The sequence below is a fragment of the Simochromis diagramma genome, unplaced genomic scaffold (genome assembly GCF_900408965.1).
Source record: "Simochromis diagramma unplaced genomic scaffold, fSimDia1.1 OVJJ01000646.1, whole genome shotgun sequence".
NCBI classification, from domain to species: domain Eukaryota; kingdom Metazoa; phylum Chordata; class Actinopteri; order Cichliformes; family Cichlidae; genus Simochromis; species Simochromis diagramma.
In genome coordinates, this window is record NW_024387279.1 from 3,855,791 (window position 1) to 3,869,525 (window position 13,735).

The 13,735-nt window shown below is 38.6% G+C and overlaps 1 protein-coding gene across 2 annotated transcripts in view; it reads right to left on the reverse strand.

Moving 5' to 3' along the window:
- The window catches only part of cntn4 (contactin 4), a 191,602-nt gene extending 178,500 nt beyond the window's left edge, over nt 1-13,102 (reverse strand). For both annotated transcript variants that reach the window (XM_040002982.1, XM_040002981.1), the window contains exon 1: nt 12,580-13,102. The gene's annotated coding sequence lies outside the window, so the exon portion shown is untranslated. The remainder of the gene's footprint in view (nt 1-12,579) is intronic.
- Nucleotides 13,103-13,735: the final 633 nt, after the last annotated feature.

The window sequence follows — 13,735 nt, forward strand, 5'->3', positions numbered from 1 at the left end:
CATTAACAAAACAAAAAAAGTTGTGTAATATCATTCATGAATCCTGATGAACAAGACTAACTAAAGAAATGATAAGCTCGCCTGAAAGAGTTGAGGCTGCGTTGAAGGATAAATGTTGTCATACCAAATGTTAACTTTCCAGATTGTAAGAATTGTACAAACTTTTTTCCCCCTTATATTCTGTATTTCCATAAATGCACTTTTCTATAAATGAATGCACCTATTTCACATTTTACTAGCAAGATATAAAGAAGTTAGTGGTGGAGCAAGCCTATTGCACAAGCCTGTACTTCTCACTTTCGGTATGCTTGAAAGGAATTCGAGTATTTCTCCTTACTCATTTGTAGGTCTTTTTTAATTTGTTTGCTTTTTGATAGTGATTATCGTGATGTGCATCTTTGTGGAGTGCTTCAAAAGTCCTGTTGCAGTTCACAGAGCATACTCGTACTCACAGAGCTGTCGTTACTCTCAGTAACTTAGTTTTCCTCCAGTTTATTAAAGGCTGTTGTTACATGCAGGTTTGGCTCTCTCCACTCTTTTCAGCTCGACCTGATAAAGCACCCCAGCAGCTAAAGATAACACTACTGAGCGCTTCACAAACTTGCCCCTGCCTATTGTTGCTGTAATCTATTTAGTTTCTTGATACCAAGGAAAAGGAAGTTGATAAATGATCTGGCTACACAGAGCGTACTGAGCTGTGATTAACAAAGGCTCTGGTTAGGCTTGCAGAGATTAACCAGTGCTTGTCATATTACAAATGTGACTCTCTGTCTTTTGCTCTAAATTCAAAGCATCTAACAAGCAAAAGCAATAATGGAGGAAGGAAATGGAAAAAGGTTGACAGATTGTTTTTTTAAATCCATCCATTTCTTCCCTGAGCCAAAATGGCAACTGTATTAGCAAATACAGGACTGCTACCAGTATCTACTCTAAGATTCCTGTCACCATTACTGCTACCACTCCTCCTGTTACTAATACTGTGGGTGCTACGAATTAAAAAGTAATTATAATTTGCATATATCAATCGTTTGGTAATGCTGATATTCCCTGACTCCCTGCCATAATTTGCAGTTGGGCTCTATAACCACTCAAGCATCAGATTTCATAGATGTAATGTACTGCAGCTGCTTTTGATAAAGGGAAATGACTGATGATGCTTTGGGGCATTAGAGGAGGAGACAATCAATGTATTCAGTCAGTAACAAATGACCAGAAAATTGAAAGATTTTCACCCCTCATGGAGTTAACAGCGTATTAAAATTCAAAGTGTTTGTAACAACGTGACACGCTGGTGTTTGTTTATAATAGTAAGCCTGCACCAGCACCTTTTCGCAAATACACAGTAGTAATTATAAACGGCATTAGCAACCTGCAGCTAGAAATCTGCAAGCAAATGAATGATACATTTGTTTTGGATTGGACTCTGTCCACTCAGAGTACCACTCAGTTATTATTGTGGCTGTATGAGTGCAGCAGGGGCACAGATCTTTAAATCTTCTTCCCCTCACCACACTGGTTTCCACTCCAAAGTTTGGCGATGTAGAGAGCAGTCCAAAATCAGTCTACTGCAAATGCTTTTTCCAAAAGGCAACTGATGTCTTTGTGCAGGCAGTGCAGAATCCTACCTTGGATTAAATTAGCTTTGGGAGGAGATAACACGTTTGGTTAATGTACTGCACTGGTCCCAGGAGATCCATCGTCCAGTGATATCAGGGCGGAGAGCCAAACAGAACCAGAGGTGATCAAAGGAGCAGCTCTGCTCCAATACAGGTCTATCTACAACTCAGTTTGTAACATTTATTAGGCGCTCATGTGTTGTGGCACGCAATAGGCGGATGCTGCTTTTGTGACAATCCCGACACAGCTAGAGCATAAATATAAGCTATTTTGAAGTCAAACAGGATACACAAGCTTTTATGAAAAGTCTTCTCATGCTTGCATGCTGTGCAAATAGCACAAAGCATTGAGAGTTTTGACCTCTTCTGAAAACACAGACTGTACTGTCACCGACTACAGTGCAGCATCATGAAAGGAAGGCTGTTGATTCCATAAATGTGTAAAGCTCTTAGAGATGACTAATATTTTACTTATATCTTTAGAGGTAGCTTTAAAGATCTTAAATAGCTTATTTAGTTACAATATATCTAAAATGCAAATTAATTCAACAAAATAGTACAAAATTAATGAAGCTATTTAATATTTAAGTTGAAGCATCACCCAAATTTTACTTAATAATGCACAGACCAACTGCAATTCATTAGTTTTATTTTAGATTTTAAATGGATTTTATTTAAAATGGGATCATGTACAATATTAATATAAATGTTATCATTTTATGCATTTTACCAGAGGTAGCTTAAAGCACCCATTAACACCTAACAGGAAAACAATAAATAACTAAACATTGTGACTCTTTCAGCTAATATTTCAATTTTTACTTAATGATATCAGACTGGGAAATTTATTGAGTTGAAGCTTTCATAGAGAATGTAGTTGCCGAAAGGCAGAATGACAAAAACAGACAGCACGTCAGATTTATTTACATTAATAAATCAGTTTTTTAAAAATATATTCACATATGTTTTTCATATTTCTTGAAAATAAGCAGTTTTCTATATTAGTGCTTGACCACCAAAGGAGACACATTTATTTAGACATTTTTAAGTTATTGCAGCCCAGATTCTTTCCTGCACTCAGCCACAAAACACGAAGGAAAACATACAAGGATGTGTTTGAATGAAAACCAGTGAACGAGCAAGAACGAAGAAGAGTAAAGCCGCCACAATGTCAGGATGTATGATGCATTCACTGAAATTGTTTTAATCAAAAAGCAGAAGGTTTGCAGTTCATTAAAGGAGGAATAAAGGCACATGAGTGTGTTTGACAAATGAGTGCCAAAATAGGGCCATATGAGTGAACAGGAATAGTGAACAGGAATAGTAATGTGCTTGCTCAGAGGATGCTGGTTTACACTGATAATTGTCATTTACTTTTCATTTCTGTTTTAGAGCTTTTAACCATCGGATGTGGCATTTCTTTACACCGGCTGTTTTTTGTCATTGCTTTGAAAGATTTGCTCAGCTCGAATGATTTGAGAAGTAGAGTTAAAATTGAAGAAAAGTGTTTTAGTATTGGGTCTGAGTGTCTTTATGGTAATGTTATGGTATGACAGGATAATATAAAGTGTAAATTAATAAAGTGAACAGCTGTGCACACAGACCACAGAAGGATGCTCTTGTTTAGATCACCGTACTGTACGTCAGCAGGACGAACAGTTCTGTGTGATTCCCTGTTTCTTTTTTCCTTTGGCAAAAATGAAAATAAATAAATAAACAAACAAAGCATTCAAACTCACCGACATGGCTTAACAGTAGGTCTTAGAGGTTCTTGTAAAGTAATCATAAAATGGGCACCAGCAACTTTGTTGTGGAAATAATGTACATATGCCAGAGGCTTGATGAGTCCTAATTTTTACAGAGTACTTGCTTGATGTGGTTCTGTGAAGTCTGGGTGCAGGTCTGGTGGTGATGAAGCTAAACTGTGACAGCGCTACAAAGCAGCTCGCTGCTGTGTATTCACATCACTGCTGGTGTGGGTGGTAAATTCGGACAGTTTGGAACTGACCAATTACTCGCTCGCTATTGAGAAATCATCTAGGAGAAAACGAAACATTTATTTTAAGAAGTGTGAAATAAAATATATAAAATGTCTAAAACTATTATTTTATTTGATTTTTTCATTTTCACTCAGGATAACCTCTGGACATATTATCGGAAAAATCCTCAACATTAGAAAAAACGAAAAACCTAAAAAACCCTCATCAAAATATGTGAAAGGTTCTCTGAAATAACGACATAAAAACCTTCCGCTTAGATTAAAATCACACTGTTACTCCTTACTGAACACAGCAACGTTGCCTACAACACATTTTCTAATATGATCTAAATCCAATCTCACTGAATGTATAGCTCCAATAAAACATGGAAATTATGGATCTTAGTAACATTTGTGCTTTAATATATCATAGCTTTCATAGTATTTCATACAAGATATTAAGCAGGGTTATAAAAGAATTAATACTCATATACTAATGGATGCTAAAAATATATATTAATACTAGATTTGCAGCTGTACTGATACCAACAGTACGATCTCCACCTCCTCCAGCTGACACAGATCCTCACACAGCACCTCTGCAGACAGGCCATCACACAGCCCCTCCCCTCACTAGCAGCCGAACAAACTTGGTGAAACATTTTAAAGACTCACACTCCGTCTTCATGAAGAATTAGAAGAAGTCAGTAACACTTCTGTTTCAATAACACTAAAATATAAAACACTATTAGTATTTACCCACATTAGTCATCCGTTCTCCTTAAACGTAGCAGCTAGCAGCTATGGCTAACAATAAAACAATAACATTACTGAAGCTAGGCAGCAAAGGTAACCAGTCCTGCCCATCTGTAATGTTTATAGACAGTGTTCATCTTTTCAGGATAACATAATTTTTTGTTTCTAAAAAAGTAAACTAGACATAAAAAGTTCCAGCAGCTACAAAGGGCGCCAAGCCTCGAGAAGCATGGAGAGTAAATAGAGCTGTAGTAGAATACATTTGAACAGACCTGTAAAAAAAAGCGCAAAAAAGCCTCACGCTGCCTGTGGTATCAAAAGTAGCACTGAATATAGTGCCAACTCTAATCTGTACAGTGCAGCAAAAGCTAAAAAACAATGTGACTGGTTAGGGCGAAAGATATATCTAAAATCATGTCTCAAAGAATTTAGAGAGAATATGAATACATCAAAATATTCTTTTTCTTACTTACTTTCTTTCTTTGTCTTTCTTCCCCCTTAATGTCCTTGGTATATATAAATGACGCAGCTGATAGCACTTTGATACAGTGACTAAATAATCTAATTTATCTGAATCACAGACATCTGGTCTGATAAACAAACAGTGCTTTTCTGGAATGCCTAATTATTTCATTTGAGAGGTAGATGAGATTTTGAATACCTGCACTTTGCAGCATCTGCAGTTCTCTCCAAATTTAGCTGCTCCAAACGAAAATGACATTTTGTTTTTCTTAGAAGTGAGAGTGCTCATTAGGACACTGTTTCCTCTTACAAGTTTGGAAAATTACTTAAGAAACTTAAATGAGCCACAAAATGAAAGTGATGATAATGAATTAAGATGACACGTCACAGTTTCATTATTTAACAATTGGAAAACATCCACTGACCAACTTCAACTTATAGCTATGAAATAGTTGGCACATTAACATTATGTTCAATATCTGTTTTGTTGCAAGAAATTGAAATACTTCTCTGTGCGTGCGGGTGAAAGAGTGTTGTTATGAAACCCTGACTGATTAGGTTAATTCAGAAACATTTTTATTCATGTCAAACCAAACAAACAATGGATTCTGGCACCAAAATGTTTTTCTTTGTAAGCATTCTTCAGTAGCTTTTTGGCACCATTATGTTTCCAGGATCTTCAACTTACAATACAAAGAGCCTTGACATGACTGTGTTGTAATTTGTCACTACATAAATAACATTTAACTGAATAACACAAGCAAGGTGTCCTTGGGTTTGTATTTGGAGTAAGTTGTATTATCTTACTAGCAGACACACAATACATATTTATATTTTCTGTTAGTATTGTATGTTATAGCAGTGGTCCCCAACCTTTTTTGCACCACGGACCAGTTTATGTCGGACCGGCCTTTAAGGTGTCGCAGATAAATACAACAAAATAAAACCAGTACTGGTGCAAAGAAAAAAAGAAGATTTATTCATGGGAAAAGACCCAGGGAAACCGAGTTAACGATAAAAACGCAAAAAATAAAAAATAACCATAAGAACCCTGAAAACCATAAATTTCACACCCGAGCCTCAACTCTTGCGGCCTGGTACTAAACGACTCGTGGACCGGTACCGGTCCGTGGCCCGGGGGTTGGGGACCACTGTGTTATAGTATGTATACAGTATGTGACCACTAAAAAAACTCAATATGAAATATATGAAAGGCACAACTAATAAGTGCACCTGTATGAGAATCATTAAGCTGTTCCAACTGTGCAACATGGTATTGAAAAGACATTGAAAACAGGATGACTTCACCAGACGTATAAACAGCATCGATATTTGGTTAATAAGTAGAAGGTGAAAAGCCATCAACTTGAGTGCTTGAGAAGATGTCTAAAGCGTCCTTTGTGTCTAATTTTAAGGTTAAGAAGAGAAAAGACACAGTTCTTCCCAAACATCTCATAAGTATTCAGCCGTCTGGTAACTATTCATAACCAAAAACTGTCACACAAAGGCTTGGCTTTACTTTGGAACCACATTCAAACATATTCTAGCCTTGATGGTTGGGCATCATTTAGACATCTTTTAGAGCTCTAATCAAAAGAAAACTTCTCAATGGATTAACAGAAATTAGTAAATGGTTGAAATAAGGCTGAATTCAAGCCTTTGTTACATCCTTAAAAGAAGCTTTTTCACTTTTAACTTTTTGGCCATAACAGGACGTGTTTTTAAAGGCCCGAACAGATTTAGCCTAGAAAACAATGTCCATTGATGTCTGGTGCTTGGAAGGCTTTAATCAAACGTAACAATGTTATCACTATATCTTAATATATTTTAAATATATTTATACTTCTTCTCTTATTCTCAGTGAGTTCGCATTGTCCAAATGGGGGGACATAACCCTCCACACTTTTGCTCCTGGTTTCAAACTAGTTTCCCAGCATTGAACTAGAATAAGAGTGAAAATCCACCAAAATTATGAAATACTTTAAGCAATTTCCTGTTACACTTTCTGAAGTTTAAATTCAGTAGCAGGTTAGATGATAGTTAAAACTGACTAGAAACGATAAGACTGATGTTTAGTCTCCAAAATGGACACGCAGCAAACACACAAAGGACTTTATGATAAACTCCAGCTGTATCCATCTCCATCTGGTATCAAACTCCATCCAAAGTTTGTTATAGAGTCTGTTAAACCATTTTAAGTGTTGAGCTCAAGTTCAGACCCATTCAAGGTTAATCCAGAGCTCCAAATTCTGCAACGGTGCTCAACAACAGCACGGCTCATAATAATAAAACTCAGCTTTGTGTCAGGTTTGTGTCAGATTTGTACGCTTCATCTCAAACCTTCAGACTGTTTGAATATACACAACAGATGTTTACCTATTTAGTGAAAATGTCGAAGTTTGATGCCAGAATTTCCAAACCAAGCTGTGGATTTCAGAATTTCACTGTGTTCTGTGCTACTGTTTTTTTTTTAAAAATAAGAAATAAATAAATAAAAGATCATTTTAAATAAATGAGAAGTTCCAAGCTAAAACACCTTACTCACAGTGAATAACAGAGCCTTGATATTTTTCTCTCATTAACAACTTTTATCCCATTTTTATCTCAAAAAGCTGTTATTCTTTTGATTTAATCAAGAGATGCTGAGATGTTGCAGAGTGTGATGGTTTATAATGGAGATTATAAACAATTCTAATGGCTTATTTGTCTTATATGGCATTTTATGTAAATTATATGAATTTATGTTACTGTGTATAACTGCTATTTGAAAGATCTTGTGTAACTCAAACCGTGGTATAATAACACATGAAAATGCACTTTTTCACAGGGGAGAGATTGAGCTAAGAGACCAGGTTTCCTTGCATAAATTTTAAAGGGATGTTAAAAAAAAAATATGAGAATGTTTACAAAAACGCTACATGTAAGTCCTGCAGTTTAAGATATGCCACTTGTTTTCTGTCAGTGTGTTTCTGTCCACAAAACTGTGAAAAAAAATCAATCGATCGATAAAAAGGGACACATTGTTTCGGGTATATTTGTTGCATTCTTTTGAGTCGTCCCAGCCGCTCTATTCAATCCTTTAATGTCGATTCAAACAAAATAACAACACCCCGTGGGGAGCACAGTTCTTATCAAGCGCTTATACTAAATCAGCGAGCACCGCTGTCTCTCACACAACAGCCACACCCAGAGGAGCACAATATTACCTCTGAGAATGTGCTTGTGCGGCTCTTTACTGAAAAGCACACGCACGTTCAAACGAGGTGTAGCATCAAGAAGAATCGCAAATCTGGCCTCATCCCAAGAATACTTGGAAAGGAAATGTTTGCGGGCCTTATATAAGTATGTTTAATAATGCAACATTCCCAGCGCTCAGATCTCCCCCACCCCCCCACCGAAGTTGGTTGCTGTGTGGCGTTGCTCTTATTAAGCACTCAATTAAAGCCATTCCCAAGGAGAGGCAGTGCGCAACAATGTTTGAACTAGGAAACATTGCTGGCGCAGACAGTCTGTGAAGAGTCACCCCAGAGGAGTGCGGTGCCTTGAAACCGGAGGCCTAGAAGTGACAGATCATCATAAAGCATAGCCAAACCAGGGAAATTATTCTAATATGATTGGATTACAAATAGGGCATTTTACAGAACCAATGAGACCGAATAAATAGAGCTGGAGCATAAGCTGTGTCACTTAGCCTTCTTTCAAGATTTTGTAAAATGAAAGTGAACACAGAGACGGGATGCCTAACGTTAATGAAGAGCTCTGCTATATACTCAATTGTACTTAGTCCTGACAATGCACAGAAGTGTGCGCGCAGTTGTACAAAGGGGACGTATTTTGTTGTGTAAATCAGACTTATTCATGAACTTGCTTTGGCTAAATTATGCAACAATTTTTTATCAGCAGCAGATGGATGATTTTATATGTAAGTCCATGCAGATGAAAGATTTGTTTCAATGAAACCAGCTTGTGGTGTGCAGGAAAACATCAAACTGAAGGCAACTCATTTGGAGACGCTGCTTTTGAGGTGCCTTTTTGTTTTGGCAGTAATTGTATTTTTCAGCAGCTGTTCCAAACAGCGAGAACAAAATGCACAAAACTGTATGCTAGCCTCACTGTGAGGTCCTTGCATCGCTTTCCCTTTCATTCTGTGCTGACTCCATAAAGCGCTTTCACTTTCATACACTGAAAACAGAATTCATCTTTTCAGTATCTGCCCGATGGTGCGCTGACATTCCTGGAATACAGCCTAATCACAACTATCGTACCTTTTTAAGAGTTTGGCTGAGGAATAAACATGTAATTTTCCAGGATGCTGCTTGGCAGGCGAGATTTTTTATTATTATTTTTCCCCAACACTCGCAGCACCTTTGTCAAACAACTCTATTATTCCAAACAAGTAATGCATGGCATACATAAAACCGCACCACACTCTGGTAAAGTAGTATCAGGGGCCTGCAGCTTCCTCATCCATTATGGTGCTGTGGAAAAAAATCTCACGGTGCTGTTTGCTTTGAAAATCCAGCAGAGTGAAGCTGAAAAGCAGCCATGCTAAACAACTGACACCAGGCGTGTTTTTATTTACTGTTTGTTACTGAGCATACGTGTGATCAGCGGGGTGGGTGCAAATAGCTATGACAAATATTACAGCATGTATTAGAAAGCTTATAAAAAGGGACAAGAGAGATCAAACGGCAGATACTAAACAGCCATGATTCTCAATATGGAAACGTCAGGACCCCGTAAGGTTTACAGCTTCAGCTGACAATTAGGAAATATATTAAAATCTACTCTATGAAATGTAAGAAAGAACTGAAACAGAAGCAAATTTTTGTCATTGCAAAAAAAAAATTGTATCATTCAGAATTTCCGACTTCTTAGATTTCTTTTTTTATATTCAGTAAATTGATTATATTTTCACGTTGGATTGTTGGGAGAACAAAACAACTAAAAATATCCGATTGAGCCTGAAAATGCGACGTTTTTTTTTCCTTCCTTTTGTCTGTTTTCATATTACTTCAAAAAAATGATTCAACACCTGCAATACAAACAAAAACATACAAACAAATTAAACTGACTTTGCAATAAATAAAAGTGTATACTCTCCACACTGGAGACGTGGAAAACTGAGAATTTTCTGCATTTTTACATATATATGGTAATAATTACCATTAGTTGTCATAATTAAAGCTAAACTAAATAGTAAAACTAGATTTATTTTAGTGAACCAAAATAAAAAATAAAAACTGGACCTTGGAGAAAAAATTAACTTGGAAAACAGGCTAAAATAAAATAATAAAGAAAATATCTGAAGCCTTGGTATTTGTTAATTGAGTTAAATTAGTTATCAAAAACTGCCTGATGAGGGTTTGATGGATGTGTTTATTGCACTTGTAAATCAACTGCTTAAAAAAGGTTCTGTTAATGTTTTAATATCTGTACTGATTTTCCAACTCTTGCCTCTGACATTTGCCATAAATTAAATAATAAGTAATAATAAGTAATACTTACTTACTTAACTTGTACAAACTAAACTAAAACTATAAAAACTAATCAGAAACGAGCAAACCAACTCTGGAAATTAACTGAAATGACAAAAAATTAACAACAAAAATTCAAAATGAAATAAAAACTAACAAGAACTTAAAAAAACTATAATAACGGTACAACTAACTCCCTCTTCTCTGTGTTTTAGCCCATCAAACACCTCGAAACATAAAGGAAGGCAAGCATCCCGTGGCCAGGAGAAGAAGTGGCTTGGAAAATACATCTGCAGAACTTCACGGTCATTAACAGCCATACGTCACTGCAGATTACACAGCAAACTGTAGGAGCGAGCAACAAGTCTCATTATGCGCAGCCTCACCAACTCCCACCCAGCTTCTGCCTCTCACAGAGACTACAGCTGTAATGTTTGTACTTTCAGGATGTCCTGTGACATATCTGCACACATTCAGACTCACGCATTCTCTTTATCTTCTGTTCCGTTCCTTCGGCTAGCTTTCCCGAAGAGGCATGAAATAAAAATGACCTTGATGACACATTTCTGCGATACTTTCCCGAGGAAACCATGCAATGAAATTTTTATGCCAGGCCTCTAAATGCACCTATCCCGGGGTATTTTTAATGTCACTTCTGCGCCTTGGCAGTTCTGACAGGCTTGTTGGTTTTCATGCCGCCGCCAACCATTAAAGTGCTGTTTTTTCTTTTTTCAGTGCGGGCCTGCATCTGGACCGCCTTGGCCGCATCAGGCAGGCAGGGAAATATCAGTCAAGCGCAGCAATTATCATTAACATTTGTGTGTCATGAGCTGAAGCCAACGGGCTGCTAATTGTGCTTCAGTTTGCCTCTGTATAATTATGCGTCTTTGTATTAAAAGTTTTAGGCCATTTGGTAGTTAAATTACACGCACAATCTTTTTTAACACTCTTAAATATTTATGCTTGGATTCTCAGGAGAGTCTCTGTTCTCCGTTTTGAGGTTCCGAGGCGATACCGTGCAATGCTGTTCAAGAAATAAGACTGAGCTGAGGAATAATCCCCAGTCCTCAACCCTTTTGAAAGAGAAGTATTTCTCCTTTTTCTCGCTGCTGACCTTTAGAATAAGTTCAGCGCTTGTCAAGGTGGATGACAAGCCTGTGCAACAGATTACACACAGAGAGTCACTGGAGCTGCTCAGTCAGACATAAAAACCTAATGCTGAATGAACAATGTAGGTAGGTACGCCAGCGGATTGATGCTCGTGTGCAGCACATTGTCTTGCCCTGCCTGGTGTTAACATTATATTGACACATTTCCTCCTCCTGGTGCCTGCATTAATTTCAGGTTCTTTTTCTGAGGATGGAAAACTAACAGAATCCAGTTCAGTTATCATTTGGAAGAGCAGTTTCGGTTTGGCATGTCAGATGTGCTGAAAACGCACAGATGTCCACATCTATTAAACATATTAAACTGGGTTTATATGGCATTTACTGGCCATTGTAGACTCCAGGCCCTGCACAGGCTGCCCACATACAGCTTAAGTAGTGACTGGCAGATGCACTGATTGAAACCATTAGAGATACAGTGACATAAAGGCTGATTCACTACATGATGAGACAACAAAGTGGCCACATGACAGGGACTAGAATGAAAACATCTTTGTTCCTGGTCACTTCAGTGGAAATTCTCAAAAGGTGCGTAAATTAAAGTGGGTGTTCCCGCCCCCTAAAATACCTGTGGTATTCAAAGGTGATTCTAAGAAAACGTCTCCTTTTCCTTAATTTTGCTGTGTACAGGACTTAGACGGATTCCTGGGGGCCTCCGTAGGTGGTCAGCAGCAGCAACGGCAACGGAGGCGGCGGCGTAATCAGCCCCAAATCCGCAGGGATTATTGAAGGGCGGGTCAACGCTGGAGGATTACTAAACATCTGCACCGATCAGAGAGACGCTCACACACACGCGCGCGCAGATTACTTTCGCTTCCACCATGATAGTCCCACAACAAAGTAGACAGGCAAATGAGATCAGCAGAGGGTGAAATTCAGAGAAGGCAATCCCGCCCCGCCGCATCCCGTAACACAGCGTCAGGGCTTTAATGTAATCTGGGAAAAGTTGGGATGCGGAGCGGGATCTGTTTGTTTCTGAGCTCCCACTCACAGCTCGGGAGCTCAGCAGCTGGGCTGCTGGAGGTTTAACTTGACAAATGCTGAAGTAACCAAGTAAAAAAGAACACACTACTACTTGTACTACTACTACAACTGCTCCCACTCTTATTAACCGCACATCTTACCTTTCCTCGCAGAAGTGATATCTCCAATAATTCACGGCCGCAGATTAATCCGTATTTTGTCACTAAACAAAACTGTGCGTACACACATCACTGTCAAGTCTCGGCGACGCTCCCGGCCAAAAATAGATAGCCTCCCCGCCTGAGTTGTGCGCAAAAGACGCTGCTCCCTTCTTTTGTGTTATCACTGCGCTCTTCTCGTCTGTGCGGCACTACTGTGTCTCCATCCCTGCCTCCCTGCCCCTCTCTCTCTGTCTCCCTGTGTCTCTGAGTGTCAGTAGCACGAGTAGGTGACGGTGTGGCGTCTCGCGGGTTGCATATTGGAAAGTGGAAAGCCTCTGTGTGCTGCTCGCTCACTCCGATGCGTCAAGTCTCCCCTCCCTCCCTGCCTGTACTCGAACCGTGCTGGAGCGGAGCGGAGTGGGACGCACGCACACGCGGCGGAGTGGAAAGCCAGAGAAGGAAGAGGAAAGAGAGAGAGAGACAGAGAGGGAGACAGAGAGGGAGAGAGAGAGCGCTGTCTTGTCTGTCTCCCCTACCGACCAGCCTCCTCACTGCTTCGGCCATTCAAGTGGAACAGACACCGACCGTCCTCTTCCTCCTCCTCCCCTTACTACTACTACCTTTTTCCTCACCTTCTCCCGCTCTCTTCCTCCTGCTGGGATGTCCAAGGAGTCTGGCTAAATACATCAAAAAGGGATGTTTGTTAATCGCTTGTTATACTCTGGTAAACAGCCCGTGTAATATTTGTTAGAAGCAGTAAACCACGAAGTTTTTGTAACTTTCTTTAAAGTATTGTCTAAATGTTCATAAATGTTATTATTTGGTGTGTGTTCGTGTGTGGTGGTCTCATTAAATCCTACATTTGCTGCAAGTGATGTCATTTGAGTCTGCAGGGTTGAGGGAAAACAATGGCACAGAGCTAATGGTGTAATGGCGTGAAAGAAGTGATCTTTTCAGACTTTATTGACGTTTTTTCAGGTTAAAGGTTACATTAGTGTTCATGTGTATGACCATGCAGTGACATTACTCATCCATGTTGCAACATTCAATAAATACAATAATTCAATAAATACATTCCCACATACATCTGAAAATGGAGATTTATTGCTTTTTGCATTATATATTTAAAATAAAAACCCAGAACATATTATTACAT